This window comes from Bos javanicus, chromosome 15 (assembly GCF_032452875.1).
Source record: "Bos javanicus breed banteng chromosome 15, ARS-OSU_banteng_1.0, whole genome shotgun sequence".
Taxonomy (NCBI): Eukaryota; Metazoa; Chordata; class Mammalia; order Artiodactyla; family Bovidae; genus Bos; species Bos javanicus.
The window spans coordinates 77602890-77620012 of NC_083882.1; the positions used below are offsets into that span (position 1 = coordinate 77602890).

Genomic DNA, 17123 nt, shown 5'->3' on the forward strand with positions numbered 1-17123 from the left:
CTCAATTTGTAAAAAGTGTATTAGATCAAAGAAAAAGCTAGCCTACCTCTAAGACAATAAAAGAAAAAAAATGTGTCTGTTACTGAACCATTTAAGCCTGAGATTTTTAGGTTCTCATGGCAACCAAAGTCATCACACTGCACATACTGTATATAAAGCACATATTTAGAGGCTTAACTAGTAAACTCAAAATGTGACATATGTGCAATGTGGGCGACAACATTATTCTGGGAACTTTAACTTTAAAATCTTCCAACTTTTATTTTGCAGGCTCAAAGATGATAGAATAGAGTCAACTATGCAGAAGGTGCAAGCTCAAGAAAGAGGTACAAAGAACATAAACAGAAGCAGAGAGATGAAAGACAAGAGAAACCAGGCTATCACAAAGTTCCTGAACATGGCTCCTCCCCCACTGTGAATCAACCTGTACACGGAGGCTTAAAAAACAAGATTGCTAGCAAGGACATATATATCAAGATAGCATTGGGGACAGGCTTTAACGTGGGCCCAGTCAAAAGAGGACACGGCTACAGAGCAGACCACTTGGTGAAGCGGCACTGACTGCGAGGCAGCCAGGAGAGACTGGCCACCTCTCTCTCTCTCTAGGAGCTCGTGGAATACGGCTGTTTAGAATTAAGTAACGTCAGAGTCAGGAGGATGGCTGTGGGCAATGGGAGCAGAGATCAGGGCCAGACCTTAGGAAGAAGGGAGCAAGGGAGACAGCAGCCTCTCATGTCACACCCTTTCTCACTAAGGAACCAAGTAAAGATGCAACATCTAGTTTTCTCATCTAGTAGATGACCCGTGGGAGGGACACCCTCATCTGTTTGCCCACAGGAATGCCATACATTTCTCTGCAAAGACCTGAAGGTGCTATGAATGCTACCTACCTTAAAACCATTACTTCCATGCCACTTCTGTTAGGGTTAAATTACTCCTACTTTTTAACAAGAAAACAGATAAAAACAGCTTAGGTAAGGTACACAGACAATATCTTGTCAGAGCAGTTCACAGATAAGCCCATTTTCCCCCTTAACCCAAGGTAAGAACTTCTAAAATGAGACACTGAACTTACATGACTGATTAACAATTAAAAATTTACTACCACATGAAAAGGAGTGGTTATAAAAATAAATTATTTCATTATTTTTATGAGTCTGAGCCTCTAAAAGCAACAAAAGCAAAGGAAAACGGCACGGAATTTGGGATGTGGATTCAAAGTCCCCCCCTGACCTACTACTTGATAGCTGGATGCCCCAAATACGTTACCCTCCTCCCTGAGGTTCCCAACGCGAGCTCTCTTGTCTACAACATGGCACAGGTGCAGCCATCTCCCCCACCCCCCAATCCTTCTCTTCCTCTCCTCCCTCCTCTCTCATTCCCCACCTCCCACCCAAAACACGAGGTCCAACAGCTAGTCTGTACCACGACACTGTAGTCCAGCATACTTTCTTATCAAGAAAAACTGTATGATGAACTTTTACGTAAAAACTCACAGGTTGAATTAAGAACCAGAACCAACAAAAATAATATGTTTTGGAGTAAATGAGGGAAAAGGGCACTGGGTTGAAGCTGGGACTAGATACGTCTCTCAGAGCCAGGTCGCACCTACTAATGACTAAAGTATTTGATTACCTTAATTATCTTGGCTGCATAACCAAGAGGTGCTGGTGGTCATGAAATTCCAGAATATTAAAAACTCAGCCACATTTTCATTATAGCACTCTCTACTGTGTTGAAGTCAAGACAGCAAAAGACTGCCAACAGCATTTTCACTTTAATTTTCTGGTAAGACAAAAAGAAAAATTAACACTGGAGCCAAATTCTCCATTTTTAGACATGCTAAATTCTTCGAGGAAAAAATATCCATGGTTATAAGAAACTGAAATCATTTTTGTGTACTTTATTAGAAAATATGCATTTATGCTTTGCTTAAAAGGTATTTAAAAAAACAAAACCTCAGGCTAATAATCTTAAATGTTTACCTGTTACTACCCTTCCAGTAGTTAGGAAAGAAGAAAAGTGAAATAAAAGCTGAAGCACTTACTGATGGGACATTAAATGACTGGCATATTGAGCAACAATGATCCAGAAAACAGACCTAAAAAAATCCTTTTTTGGTACATGCAATTAATAATTACCAAAATAATGTTGGTTTTGAGTCCAAAACTCACTTCTGTGTAAATGAATCTACTCCAAACAATGACAGTAATGGTCACAAATGTACCACAAAAAAACCCCCACAAAACACCTTGCCTATTTAGCTCTTGATTTTGCTTTTAAAATACTTTGAGGCCTCTTTTGAGGCCTTCTGAGAACAGCAGAACTCTTCAGCTCACCATCATTTCATCTTATTAATAAGCACATTATAAAATACTTTAAGCTGAATATAGCATTTATCATCTCTTCCCTCCCAGCTGTTAAAGGACTAGCTTGTTCCAAATATGGCATTAGTCTTTTCCAAGTTCTACGATTTAGGCACGACATAATTCTTCAACAAATTATTCTGTCTTGTCATGACTGACAAGATGACTTAAGTGGAGATAAACAGGCTAATGAAAACCATTCAGGTCTGATTTTCAATTGCTATTTTGTAAGGGAGAAAAACAAAGCTTTTAGCTTTAAAATGGGAAAGCCATGTAAAACTATCTTCTCTTCAAAGTCAGGAAGTGGGGCTTTCGCTGACTGGACAGGTAAACCCCAGCTGAGGAAAGAGGCAGAGGCCACCTGCTCAGGATGCTGTAGGAGGGATTCCTCTACTGGGTGGAAGACTTCCCTGCATGCCCTCTAAGGTCTTTTCCTAACCTCAGAAACTGAGACTTGGTTTTTGAAAAGTAGAAGCAAAGCAAATGTGATGTGTAGGCAGAGACAGCAGAACAGCGCTGGAAAATTAGAAGCCATGGGTTGGAACCCTGCTTCCACTTCTATGTGAACTTAAATAAGGCATTTCACTTTCCTCTTTGCAAAATGAGAGGCTGAGAGAAGAAAATGAAGATCCTAACATTCTGAGCCTAAGGCTTCCTCCTATGCCTGCCTCGGCCACCCACCACCTTCCCACTACTGCACCTTACCATAATTAGGCAGCTTTTTAAAGCATCTAATTAATGGAACACAGAAATTAAAACCTTTAACTTTCTATTTCTGGCTTTGTTGCAAATGTGCAACAGCATTTTACCAAGGAGTAGTTAATGCCACACAGTTCTTGATATACTGGCTTTTCTTGAACTCCAGTGACAGTTACAGTGACAAGTTGTAAGCAAGGAGGTTGTTACCATGGGGACCCATTAGGATTTCCGGGGGTGGATCCGGCAGGCTTTTCCCCCTTTTGGTCAGAGCATTTTTTGATGGTCTGGATCTAGCAATTTAGAAAGCCTCATCTAATTTTTCTTCGGCAAGGTGCCTTTAAGAAATATAGCAGGTCTAAAAGGGTTATTTTTAAGTAGTTTGCCAATCCCATCACCACAATCTGTAATCCAGATTAATTCAGTAGTTTGCAAGCTTTAAAAAGAAACCGGTGGCGGGGGGGGGGTCCTTCCCTGATGGCTCAGTGGTAAAGAATCAGCCTATCAGTGCAGGAGACACAGGTTCAATCCCTGATCTGGGAAGATCCCACACGCCATGAGGCGTCTAAGTCCACGCACCACAACCACCAAGCATGTGCTCCAGAGCCCAGGAGCCCAAGAGCTTTGAGTCTAGAGCCCCAGCTCTAGATGGGAGATGCCACCAGTGAGAAGCCCATGCACTGCAACGAAGACAGAGCACAGCCAAAAATGAACACACATTTTTTAAAAAAAGACTTGTAAATGTATCCAGAGGCTATTAAAAAAGGCATGATATAAACAATAACGATAAAATAAACACTGGTGTCTTTCTGTGATCATTTCCCATGTAGTATACAATTCTGACAAAATGTTAACTGTTTTAATGACACTCTTATGAGTTACATATATTCAAGTTTTAATCTCTCTATTCATACGAGCAAATAAACACAAGCCCACTGAAGTCTCAATGACCTGTGTATGCTGTCATTTCTTTCCAGATCACCACACCACATGAACTGTATTTAGTACTTCCCCATCAAGACTTCAAAGTTCTCCAAATCAAGATTGTTCTCAAGAAATCTCAGCTTCCCTACACGATTATGTCAGAAATACATCACACAAAATAATTATAAAAATAAAACTTATTATAAAATAAATCACACTGATCAGACCAGAACAGAGTTTAAATTGCAGGTCTGCCTCCAAAACTGCTGTGTATGGACAAAGGGAGATGAACTGTCACTCCCAGCTAAATGTGTGTTGGGGCTCAGGTTCCCCCGAGACCCATTCTATTAGAAGATACCTTAAGAAAGAAGATCATTTACAAGGGTAATCTGTGGATCTGGTTTGATCAGAGAAGTGGAGCCATCAGAATTCAGAATAAAACATTTCTCTATGTCTTACTGAGCCCAAAGCAAAGTTACACCAGACAAATTAACATTAATAAAAAGGAGCACTTGATTTCACAGTAATAGTCTGAAACTTCACCTGCCCGAGGCCCGAGGCACAGTTATCCCGAGAGCCACAAGGTACTTGGAACAAAAGTGAAGACGTGTCTCTGTACTCACAAAAATCTTTCCTTGATCTCACACTAATAATTACTGAAAAACCTAAATATAAACACCACTAAGATAAAATGTGTTGAAACAGAATTCATAACCTAAAAAACAAATTACAAATTTACAAGTCTAAAGAGAAAAAAAAAAGACCTAAGAAGACAAGCTACACTGTCAACTAAGAGTAAACAACAGGCATGAAGATATCCCATAGAAACGATCCATCTGGTTTTGATACATTTACTCACCTAAGCTTTCCTGTGGCAGGTCCAAAAGGGTTATTTTTAAGCAGTTTCCCAACCCTATCTCCACAATCTATAACCCAAATTATTTCAGTAAAGAAGTTTGCAAGCAAAAAAAAAAAAAAAAAAGACTTGTATCAGGCTATTCAAGAAACATGGCATACGATACAAACAATAACGCAACAGGAAACATGGTGTCTTTCCATGATCATGTCCCATAAACTTTAAATAGGAAGAGCGAAGGACAAGCCCAAAGCATAGTCCTGACACATTAGTTTACTATCAGACATCCAGAAACAAAAAGAGACTCAGGTCACAGGACTTGAGAAGAGGCAAACTCTTGGGTGCTTTATTTGTTTTTACTACTGGTTTACAATTTCCCTGATTTTATTTTTAAATGCATGTCTTGGCCCAGAAAAGCAAGAGAGCATAGACTGCCAACAGTATCAGATTCTCCTTTTCTTATTTTCTGGAGCTACAGAAAACAGAGCCAGAATCCGGGTTGTCAAGGAGCCTTCTGATTCTGTCCAGGCAGTATACGGTGTGAGGTTTTAAGATACACAAAGGCTTTTATAGTATAAATCTCAGCCAACTTAATGTTCTTTCAATGCAAAGTGGCTTATATTTTTCCCCCCAGAAAACTCTCTGGAGCTTTAAGGTACTGACAATTTTCAAAAGACAATGATTTAAAGAAATGGATCACAGAATTTCAGTCTTAAAAGTTTTCTTCCTATTTCTAATCCTTAGTACTGAACTGTGTCAAACATTAAATTGTCATTCGATATACAGTATTTCAGCATTTATCGATTACCTACTTTGTGCAAGGGCCCTATACCAGTAAGCACTCTGGACTGTAAAAATGTAAGCGTCTTCTATGAACAGCACTTGGTTCAATACTATACACATGCTACAGCACAATACGAAGGCATAGCATTATTTAGGTTGTATTCTCGACAATTTGGGCTTCAAAGTAAAATAATGACTTTCAGCTTTTCCTACCCTGCACATCTATATACCTTCCTGGCTGTATACAAATCCACATTTCTTTTTAACTCCTGTTTTGATAGTATAGAGGACTGTTACATTTCTCTGGTGTAAAGTCTTTCAACTTAACAGAAACCAAATGATCGCAGAAGAAAAAGAAATCAAATTAGAAGCATTAAACTGTCTTTCTCAGAGCTTCCCTCTCCCCCTCATTAACATTGCTCAAACAGAAGAACGCTACTGTGATGCTCCCATTACAGACCATTCATGAAGTTCCCAACTGAGCTGAGACCGGCAGACTCCATCAACTGGGCACACAGCCACTCACCATTCCCCTTTGTTTAGAGTCTCAACTGCCGTTCAACCCACGTTATTGTGTTCCACTCAAGTCCATCAACTTTCTTAAAAGAGAAAACAATCAGGAAACAAGCAAATGTATTATTTAACCAGAAAATGAAGAAAGGATCTAATTCATATGCCTCACAAAAAACTCTTTAAAAATGATGGCTCACTTTATATTTCCTATCTTAAATAGCAGTATTACTTTATTACCAGTCTTACATGCCTAAAAAGACCCAGTTGTAAACAAATAATCATTAGAAACTTGTTTTTAAAGAAAGCCCAAGCCCTCAATCTTGAGCTGGCAAAGCACCAGAGAGAAGCACTCTGCGCCAGAAGGGACAACACAAATGCATGTCCACACTACACAGGTGGAGAAGAAAAAACCCCAAGCAGCCGGGGGGGGGGGCGGGGCTTGGAGGGGAAAGGGCAATATTCCAAAGAGCATGATCCTAGGTTTGACTATCCTAAAATTCAAATGACTTTAAGAAATATTAGGCAGAGCTCTGTGGTAAGCATCTTAGTCAAAGCTCTTTTGGTTGTAATTAAGGAGAATTTCCTCCAAACTAGCTTAAGCAAAAAAGGCACTAACTGAAAAGACAGGACCCAAAGGCAGGAAGTGTAACAGGGCCATACCTGGAGCCTTTACACACCCAGGCTCCTGTTCCGCAGTCTGTCTCCTGTCTCCAGTCTGTCTCTCCAGGGCTGTACCTCTCCTCAGTGCTTCCTTCTGGATAAATCTACTTACTTCTCCCTCCCTGTACTGGCCTTCGCTGCTTCCACAGATATACGCCTGTCTCTCTCCAGGGCCATCTCTCTCATCAGTGCTTCCTTCTGCATAAATCTTAGCCCCACCCCCGACCCCCCCACCCCGCCCCGTACTGGCCTCCCTGCTTTCACAGATACAAGCCTGAATTTGGCAGTACCCTGGCATCTGCTTATCTGTTTCAAGTTCTCTGAATTCAGGTGGACCTGTTTGTTCCCTGAAGGCATGAGTCTCAGTTCCAGTCTCAAATTCCTAGGAGAAACTGATTTGCCCAGCTTAGGTAAGTGCCTGCCTGCGGTCCAGTAAACTGTTAAAAGAAGAGCTGGGTCACAGAGTGTAGCCAGGGTAGGGACTGCATGCCTGACTCCTCAGAAGGTGTGTAATACACTAAACAAGCAATAAGGCAGTCTGCATCCTCAAAAAAAAAAAAAAAAACTTAAAATCTCACTGAAAAAATATATGAATACTAAATAATATCCTATGACACACTCTAGAATGAACGGACAGGAACAGCTCCATGACAAGGAACAAGGATCAGCTGTGCACTAAACGAAAGACGGAAATAGAACCAAGTTCAGGGAAGGGCTGAGGAGCACCAAACGCAGCGCCTGCTCCTCTCACTCTGGCCATATAGCTAAGAATTAGGAACCTAAGGAATAGTCTTTTACCACATAAATATCTTCTGTGAAATATCCTAGTTGAAAGCGTGCTGTAAGGTTTAACAAAACAGTGCTGTTTCAAAGTGCAGTAGTAACCCGCTAGCTGACGAATGTGGGTTATACATTTCCAAGGTGCTTGTCATCACCCTGACTTCCTTTCACTCCCTGGACCCCCTAAGATTCTTGCCCAGGCAGCCAACAGGACAGCACAGGTGTCTCACTGGTAATATCCCACCCAACCCAGCATGGTTAACACACAGACAACTCAGGCTAAGCTGGGTGCTAGTAGTGTGGGGGGAGGGGACTGGAACAGAAAAGAATGTTTCCCACATACAAAAGCTATAAGCACAAAAAAACTGGAAAAAGCCTAAATTATTTGTACAAAACAGAAACTAGCAAAAACTTAACAGATGTCCAAAAAATACTGGGTTAAAAAAGACAGTCTACTCACAGTAGACTATTAGTTACCCTACATTATCACCAAAATATCACACATTCCCACATGCCAGAGCTTGCTTCAATCTCACAAGAAACAAAAAGGTACAAAGAACAATGAGAAAGTGGTGACAGTTTCTAATTTACTGATTCCTTTGCTGAAGAGTAACAATGCTATGTAAATGAAAACCACAGACCTATCAAAATTAAACGTCTAACACTAAAATCCAACAGCTTTAGAACCAAAAAACTTCATTTTGTATAATCCCCAAACTAAAGACATTTCCCAATCTGGGAATAAAATTTCAATGGAGTTTCAATGTGGGGGGGGGAGTGATATTTAACTCCATTTTTTCAAAGCTGAACACAGCCATGGAGATCAGAAAAAGCTAGCGAACAATTCTTTCTAAAGCCACACTTCTAACCTACAAACACATCCCAAAAGAGGCATGTTAAAATCAATTAATTGAGATCCACTAGATCTCACTGCCGCCTCCAAACCAGAACTCACCATCCCTCTTCATATTTTCTGCCACATTTTCTAAGTGAAGTAAAAGAAAAATCAAAATGTTACAACTCAAATGCTGTTCTAAAAGTGAGTCCATTTCTTGTAAAGTGGGGGAAAGGTCAGCTGATTGAGGGTTACATCAGAACTTCACAAAGTTCTAAGAATTAAAATGCTTTAAAATTATTTAACGTAAGATACTTTATACTCAGTCTCCCCAAACTAGACTTTCTCATCTCTTGAGCATACAGTCTAATTTTAATGTAACTTTTATGAAATTCATGTTCTCTGTATGAAAATTTAAAAACAATGGCAAGTATGAAGAAAATAAAAACTGCTCATGTCCCAATGCCCAGAAAAAACTTTGGTATTTATCCTTCTAGCCTGTGAGGTAACATTTTTGAAGAATTAAAGATTTCCTTAGCAGAAAAGAATGTGTTAAGTTAATGTGGAGTTCATGGATATAAAACATTCTTGAAAAGCTTTACAGGTCTGGAACTCAAAGAAGTTAAAAATAAATTTATGCTCACGGCTTCCACAGTGTAGCAAGTTAAACAGTAACTACAGAGCACGGGAATTCCCTGGCGGGCCGGCGGGCCAGCGTTTAAGGCTCAGTGTTTCCACTTCAGTGGGCCCAGGTTCGATCCCGGGTTGGGCAACCGCAACTAAAATCCCACAAGCTGCAAGATGCAACCCCCAGGAAACCCAAACAAACTACACAACAGCTCTGTTGATTAACTGTTAGGAAACCAGTACTTTAAGGAGACTCCAACTGCCGATTTCAAGGCAAGGACAAGTTACAATTACAAAGATCTCATCAAGAAAACCTTCTTCAGTAAATTACAAAGCTCAGATAAGGATTCTTGATACAATAGTTTACTAAGCAAATAGCTACAACCAATTAACTCTATCATCTCTTCCTTCAGTCGCTCAGTTGTGTCTGACTCCTTGTGACCCCATGGTGTTCAACACACCAGGCTTCTGTTCTTTACCATCTCTCAGAGCTTGCGCAAACTCGTCCATCGAGTCGGTGATGCCATCCAACCATCTCACCCTCTGTCATTACAACTCTAAATATTAGCGTCCACCCTCTCTACAAGCCTAAAACTACTTATCTATAACCAGGTGTCCCTAGGGCAAACCCAGTAATACACTCATTTGTATTTTTCAGTTTTCTATGAACACAGCAGACTCCCTATTAGCAAACTCCATGTGAAGTACACAAAGGGAAGATGACAGGAGACCACCCTACCCAAGCATTCCACAGGGAACCACGAGCTGAAAGCTTCTACAGGAGAGGACACTCTTCCTAGCCAAACAATCTTATCCCTAAGCCACAATGAACAAAGCAAAGTGCACAACAGAACATACCTAAGCGGGGAGAGGAAAGGAACACTGGCAGTGGCTGCTGTCTATGCACCGCACACCGAGTCATCCTCTCTGTGTCTTTTATTTGGCTTAACTGCATTACTGACCAATGCATAAGCAGTAGGCCCATTTTTACAGATGAAAAAAGGAAACAGCATTATCAGCACTGTACCAGGCACTACTCAGCGCCTTGCTTCAGTTATCTCAATCAATCCTCACATTACACTCCAGGTGATGTCCATTTTAAAGATGGCGGGGGGCGGGGGGTGGGGTGGGGGGGCGGAGCCCAGAAATGTTAGGGTCACACAGTGATATTACCAATTTAAGGCCCAGAGCTGGAGGTGTCAAACCTACCCCTGCCAGGCTCTGCTCATAAACCCTATTCAAGTCACATCATTCTTTCCAACCACAGATTTCAAACCAATTTTAAAAACTCAAAAATCCTAGAATCAACTCTCAATTATGAGATTAATTCTCCACGTTTTGTTAAAAAATTTCTTGTTTTGGAATACAGTCAATATTTGCTAACTATAAATGGGGTAAAACCTTTAAAAATTGTGAATCACTATGTCGTACATCTGAAACATATAATACTGTAAATCAACCATACCTCAATTAAAAAATTAATATAAAAATTTTGTTTGTATTTTATTTGCTCTTTGAACATTTCAGCAGGCCATGGCACCTCTAGAAAGAGGTGTGCAGGTAAATACAAGATTGTATTAATAGCAATCAATTAGCAGAATTTGTAAGTTCTGCTAAGAAGGCCTACATATAAAGTTAATTCTTATTTCAAACATATAGTGAAATACTTGAACTTCCATGATAGTCTACTTTTAACTATTACCAAAAATAATCAAGAATCAAAGAATAGTTCTGAACAAAAAAATGGTTCATATTGTTTGAAAGAGAGGAATATAAGGGGCTTTCCTGGTGGTTAAGTCATTAAGAATCCGCTTTGCAATGAATGGGATACCCATTTGATCCCTCGACCAGGAAGATCCCACATGCTTCAGAGCAACTAAGCCCAGGCACCACAATTAGTGGGTGCTCTGGAGCCCAAAAGCCAAAACTGTTAAAACCTGTGTGCCCAAGAGACCATGCTCGGCCACTGGGAAAGCCACCGCAACAAGACGCCCACACACCAGAATTAGAGAGTAGCCCTTGCTCTCTCCAACTAGACAGCTTGAGCACAGCAACTATGACCCTAAATAAATCATTAAAAAAAAAAAAGAGGTATATAAATTCCTCGCTAACACTACAATAAAATCCCATCCATCAAGTACTGGGAAGCCTGTAATACCTCTTTAGGACAACAGAGTTGACCAAATAAAACTTCCAGTTCATCTCATGTCCCAAGAATTAATATTAATCATGCTCCTTTTGTTAGTGGAGAGGAAGAAAAATGAAGTTGGAGGCTACGTCCAAAAAGCAAAGAGGAAAAGTGGACAGTCAAGCAGCTCAAAATCAGTTATGAACCTCCAAATAAATAAGGAAAAGCTCACCTTAAGAAGAAAGTGAGAATACTCTGAACATACAGAAACAGACTCGGAGGCTTATGATAACCTTCAGAAGGCTCTTATCCTTAAAGTATTCATTATTAATTCTAAGTAGGCCATTAAATGCCAGGTTTATAGACTTTACCTCTACACAATATGGAATATCTGGATATCAGTCCACTCCTGTAACAAAGAGCACTCATATAACAGTTTCACAGCAATAGCAGAAATTTGCCGTTTCTTTCTCTTCATGCGATACTTTTTCTGTACATATAAATCACAAATTAGAAATGATGCTGATAACTGTGATCTGGGTTACTGTTACATACTTTTAAGCACACTGATATGTTTCAATTTTTTCAAAGATCTGAGGGAATCTGTGGACATCCCCCTGTAATTGGCAATCCCCATGAAGAGAAAGCATTCTAACCAAATCAAGAGCCTTTATGCAGCACTAAGAGAGGGCAAGATACCAAGATGAAGGAGACGTCCCTGACTTCAATCAGCAGAGGACTTCAACCACAGAAAGTCCTAATACCTGCTACACATGGACGAACCTTGAAAACTGTGCTACATGAAATAAGCCAGACACAAAAGGGTAAATATTGCACGATTCCAATTACATGAAGTATCCAGAACAGGTAAATTCACAGGGACAGACAGTAGACCAGAGGTTACCAGGAGCTAGGAGGAGGGAGCAATGGATGGTTATTACTTAATGGTTACAGATTTTCTGCTTGGGTTGAAGAAAACACTGGAAACAGGCAGAGACGATGACTGCACAACCCCATGAATGTACTTAAGGCCACTGCACTGCACTCTTGAAACGGGGAGAGCTCCCGAGTGGCCCAGTGGCGAGCATTTCGGGCTTTCACTGTTGTGGTCCCTGTTCAACTGCTCTTCAGGGAACTGAGATCCTGCAAGCCAAGTGGCACGGAGCAGCCAAAAAAAAAGGTTAAAATGACCTCAACCTAAACCTATAAAACTCGTAGAAGAAAACAGGGGATAAGCTTCAGGGCACTGGACTGGGCAGTGGTTTCTTGGATGAGACACCAAAAGCACAGGCTACAAAAGCAAAAACAAATGAGACCCCATCAAAGGACACAAGAGGATGAAAAGGCAAGGGGGAAGTGTGTGTGAGTCGTACACGTCTCTTAAGGGCTGATGTTCAGCGTGAATGAAGAACTGCACCTCAGCACCAAATGTTTTTAGTTTTTTAAATGGCGTTTCTGCAAAGTTGATACAGAAATGGTCAACAAGCATATGAAAAGATGTTGATCGTTAGTCAGAAATGCAAATCAAAACCACAGGGAGTCCTCACACCCGTCAGGATGACTACGGCCAGAGAAGAACCCTGGCAGTCCAGTGGTGAGGACTCTGTGCTTCAGCAGGGGGGCAGGGTTCAGGCTCCGGGGGAGGACTAGGATCCTGCATGCCCCATGGTGTGGCCAAAGAAGAAAACAAATGCTAGGGAGCATAGGGAGATATACGGACTCTTGTGCACTGTTTGTGGGATGGTGAAACGGTGCAATAATTGTGGAAAACAGTATGGAGGCTCCTCAAAAAACTAAACACAGAACCACTATATGATTCAGCCAATTCACTTCTGAGTATTATCCGGAAGAACTGAAAGAAGGATCTCAAAGAGATATCTGCACATCCATATTCACAGCAGCACTAATCATAATGGCCCAAAGATGGAAACAACTTGTCTTCATTGACAAATAAATGGACAAAATGTGGCATATTCATATAACAGGTTATTCAGCCTTTAAAAGGGAAGAAATCCTGCCATGTGCTACAACACGGATAAGCCTTAAAGATACTCTAGTAAGTGAAAGAACCCAGTCACAAATAGCCAAATACTATATGATTCTACTTATAAATCGAAAAGTCGTCAAATTCATAGAAGTAGTAAGCAGAATGGCAGTTATGAAAGGCTGGGGTGAGGAGAAGAGGAAGAAAATGGGAGTTGTTTAACGGATATATAGTTTCAGATTTAGAACATGAAAAAGTTCTGGAGATCTATTTTCCATTAATATGAATGTACTTAATGCTAGGAGCTTCCCTGATGGCTCAGTGGTAAACAACTCTCCTCTCTGCAGAAGACATGCGTTCGATCCCTGGGTTGGGAAGATCCCCTAGAGGAGGAATTGGCAACAACCCACCCCAGTTTTCGTGCCTGGGAAATCTCATGGACAGAGGAGCCTGACGGGCTATAGTCCATCTGGTTGCAAAGAGTCAGACACCACTTGGCAATAACAAGTTAATGCTACAAAACTGTACATTCAAAAATAATGAGGACGGTAACTTTCAGGTTATGTGCTTTATGCCACATTAAAAAAAATGATTAAAATGGCAAAACTGTATATTTTATCACAATTTCTTTAAATAATGTAATATACTAAAACTACGAAATTGTATAGTATGTGAGTATCTCAATAAAGCTGTTAAAAAAAAAAAAAAAAGCAGAGGAAACAGAGTTTAACCAAATTCTATCATTTGCTGGTTTAAGAAAAGAGAGCAATTTGTTGGAAGTATCCAGATCCTGGAGCTCAGAGAGGATCCTATGCTTCTGCTTCCTCCAACTTCTTCACCCCAGCCTCCATATGACAGCCCTTTTCTTGCCCCCTCCAAGGCACATCACCACCACCTTCTAACCTCCCAGTTCCTTATTATGTATTATGTCTGACCTCACAGGAAAGTTAAGTTAAAGAAGCTACAGTGGCAGTCATAGGAAAGGGCACAGAATTCAAGACTCAGATCTACGTTCAGCAGCAAAGCCAAAATATTTAAAAAAAAAAAAAAAAAAATCACACAGTAGACATACAATAAATGTCAGGTCTCTGCCCTTCCTCTCCTCTCCTTCCAGCCCAGCATGTCTAAAAGAGCAAATGCTCAGCTCCCGTGCTCGGATAGCCTCTGGCCTAACTCACATGTGCTGGAGCTATAAAACACAGAATCATTTAATACGTAGTTGTTAATGCCTATCACCTATTATTAAATCCTGAAAACACATCACAAAACTATTAACTAGGATAAGCCTATTTTGATAAAATAATAAACTTTTCTACTGCATATAAAAAAAGATGGTGAGATGAAGACTAAGTATTACCAACCACCTCCGAGCGGTGGAACTAAGGGTGAAGCGCTCCCTTTCTGGCACATCTGCGTTTTTAATGATGCATCTGGAACTTCTGCAATAAGAAATGTAACTCTCAGAAGAAGAAATCATTCTGGCTTAAAATTTCACTGTCTGCCTCTGATACCATATTACTGCGCTGAAGCTGAACTGGTACCATGTAAAACAGTCATGATTCCCTACATTTTACAGATGAGAATGAACTGAGGCTCAAAGCAGAGACGTGGTCAAGGCTGTAAGGCTAGTAACAGAGCGGGGATGCCAATTAAGGCCTTCCAACTTCAAGCCTTTCAGGTCCACCACATCTCAAAGAGCACTCTGCATTACTGCTCATTATATATATATATATATGAAAATGTATACATTTAATCTATGTTTAAATAGCACCTAAGAGCAGGTGCTACAGAATCTTGGGCAAGTAACCTGGAAGCTGAGCCTCAGTTTCCTCATCTGAAAAGTGAAGTGGTTGGAAAAGCTATTCTATCTCACCAGCTCATCTAGCCTCACCAGTGAATGGATTTTAAGTCTAGATACCAACTGAGGAGAAGAAAACCCCGTGGGCAAAAATGAATGAATAGTTGGAAAGAAGCTGAGGCCTGTGCTCTGGGTCAAGGGCCATTTTTCAATGGAAAGAGGCTGTGGACAGTCAAGAGCAAAGAGCCCGCTGGGGAAACTCAACTTCCTGGCTGAAGCAACAGCTGAAAGCTCCGGCTTTGCTTCCCTACCAGCAATGCTTCAATCTTAGCTAACTTAAGAGGAGAAACCGCAGATTTATAAGTAAAGTTAGAAGAATGTAACAACACAGCTGTAGGGGAGGAGCAATAGTTTATGCACGCTATGGCAACTGGATTATTTTCCAAGTGGACTCGTGAATATTAAAGTGGAAAGAATCTTTGGTGGTTCTCAGAGACGACCCTTCCTCAGCGAGAATTTCAGGAGAAACTGAAACTTGGCAATACCCATCGGAGAGATGTCACACTTGTGGAAAAGGTGAGAGAATCCAACTAAAGCCTCTTCAACCTACAGAGCATCAAAGAAAGCGAAAAGACCTTTATTAAGGGTGAAGTTCTTGCAAAGGATTCATCGGGTGTCTGTAACCTCTTATACTGCAAGCTAATTTATAAAGCACTCAAAGCTGTCTGACACTACTGGGCAGCATTCTCACTCGAAGGTAATAAAAGTACAGCATTAACTTTGCTCGCTAGAAAAAGAAAAAAAAAGATTCCATTTTGCTAAAGCAGCCTCCTCCGACCAAAACCCTACCACCTGCCCCTCCACTACGGGGATGAGCCTAAACCAAGGAGAAGCTGCTTCGAGCCTGGACAACCGGCCTCGAGAATTAAAATAACATCCTGCCCCGAGAACCGCAACCGAAGACGCCAGAAGCTTCAATTCCAAAAGCAGGTCCTTTAGAGAAGGAAGAAAGCTCCCGGCCGTGCTCTCGGCGCTCCCGGGTGCGAGAATTCAGCCCAGCTACTAGGCCATGACTGGGTGAGCACCTGACGTGGGGGGAGGGTGAGCCAAGGCCCTAGCGGATCTGGGGCGAGCAAGTGGGGGCTCCCGAAGCTCCAGAGAAGAAGCGCGGCCCTCCAGAGGCGGGGGTCCTGGGGACACCCCACCCCTACCCCAAGGATAAGGACCGAGAAGAACACGTGGGGCGACAGGAGCAGGGAAGGGGTGTCCCGGGCAAGCAGCCTGGTCTTGCACGGCGGCCGGAAGAAAGGAGGACGGAGCTACCCCCGGGGCAGGGAACCGAGCCCTCGGAGCCCCGAGGGGGAAGGCAAAGGGCGCGGGCAGAGGGGCAAGGCCACGAGGAGGGCGGGTCTCCCAGGGCGCCGGGGCACGCGCCGGGACCCGGGCAGCGGAGGACCCCGACACCCGGGAAGACACCGCGGACCTGCCTCCGGGGGCCGCGGGGAAGCCGGAGCGGCCGCGCCCGGAGGGGCCCTGGTGACCCCGCGGGGCCGCCCGGACCGGACCCGCCCCGCGGCGCCTCCCTCCTGCCCCTTCCCACCCACCCGCGCGGCCCGTTATCCCACGGCCGCCGCACTCACCAGCGGCTGCACCTCAGCCTGCCGCCGCCTCAGCTGCTGCCTGCGCCTCCGCAGCCGCCGCCGCCTCGCCGCTGAGGCCGAGTCCCGGGGGAGCCGCCGCGTCCCGCCGCCGCCGCCGCTGCCGCCAGAGCAGAACACCCCAAAATGGCGGCACTTCCGGCGCCTACCACCGGCGGGGAGGGCCGACGCGGAGGGGGAGGGCGGCTCGGGGGAACGTACCACCGCGGTGCCGCCCGCAGCGCTGAGCCGAGCGGGGCTCGGCGCAGGGGCGGGCCGAGCGCCCGGCGCTGCAGCGCCCCCTCGGGCTGGGGAGTGGAGAAGCAGCCGCGCGGGGGCCCTGGGGGCCTCGGGTAGAACCCTCGACCCGGGGAGCGGCGAGGGCAAGTCTCTTTGTCTCGTTACTCCGCTGGAGGGAAGACGCGGGGAAGACACCCGGCCTGAAAACTTGGAAGTTCTCGGCTCTGCGCCCCTCACCCACAAGAGTTCTGGACGAACTGGCGGGCGCCAACCTCTGCTTGGCGCTGAATATGCGC

The 17123-nt window shown here is 43.1% G+C and overlaps 1 protein-coding gene across 17 annotated transcripts in view; it reads right to left on the bottom strand.

The window, feature by feature from the left end:
• Window positions 1-16680, bottom strand: part of CELF1 (CUGBP Elav-like family member 1) — a 71154-nt gene extending 54474 nt beyond the window's left edge. For 12 of the 17 annotated variants that reach the window (XM_061381466.1, XM_061381476.1, XM_061381475.1 and 9 more), the window contains exon 1: window positions 16591-16673. The gene's annotated coding sequence lies outside the window, so the exon portion shown is untranslated. Of the gene's footprint in view, window positions 1-1635; window positions 1786-16590 lie in introns of those variants that run through there. The other 5 variants (XM_061381479.1, XM_061381478.1, XM_061381480.1 and 2 more) reach the window with 4 other exon arrangements.
• Between the last annotated feature and the right edge of the window lie 443 nt (window positions 16681-17123).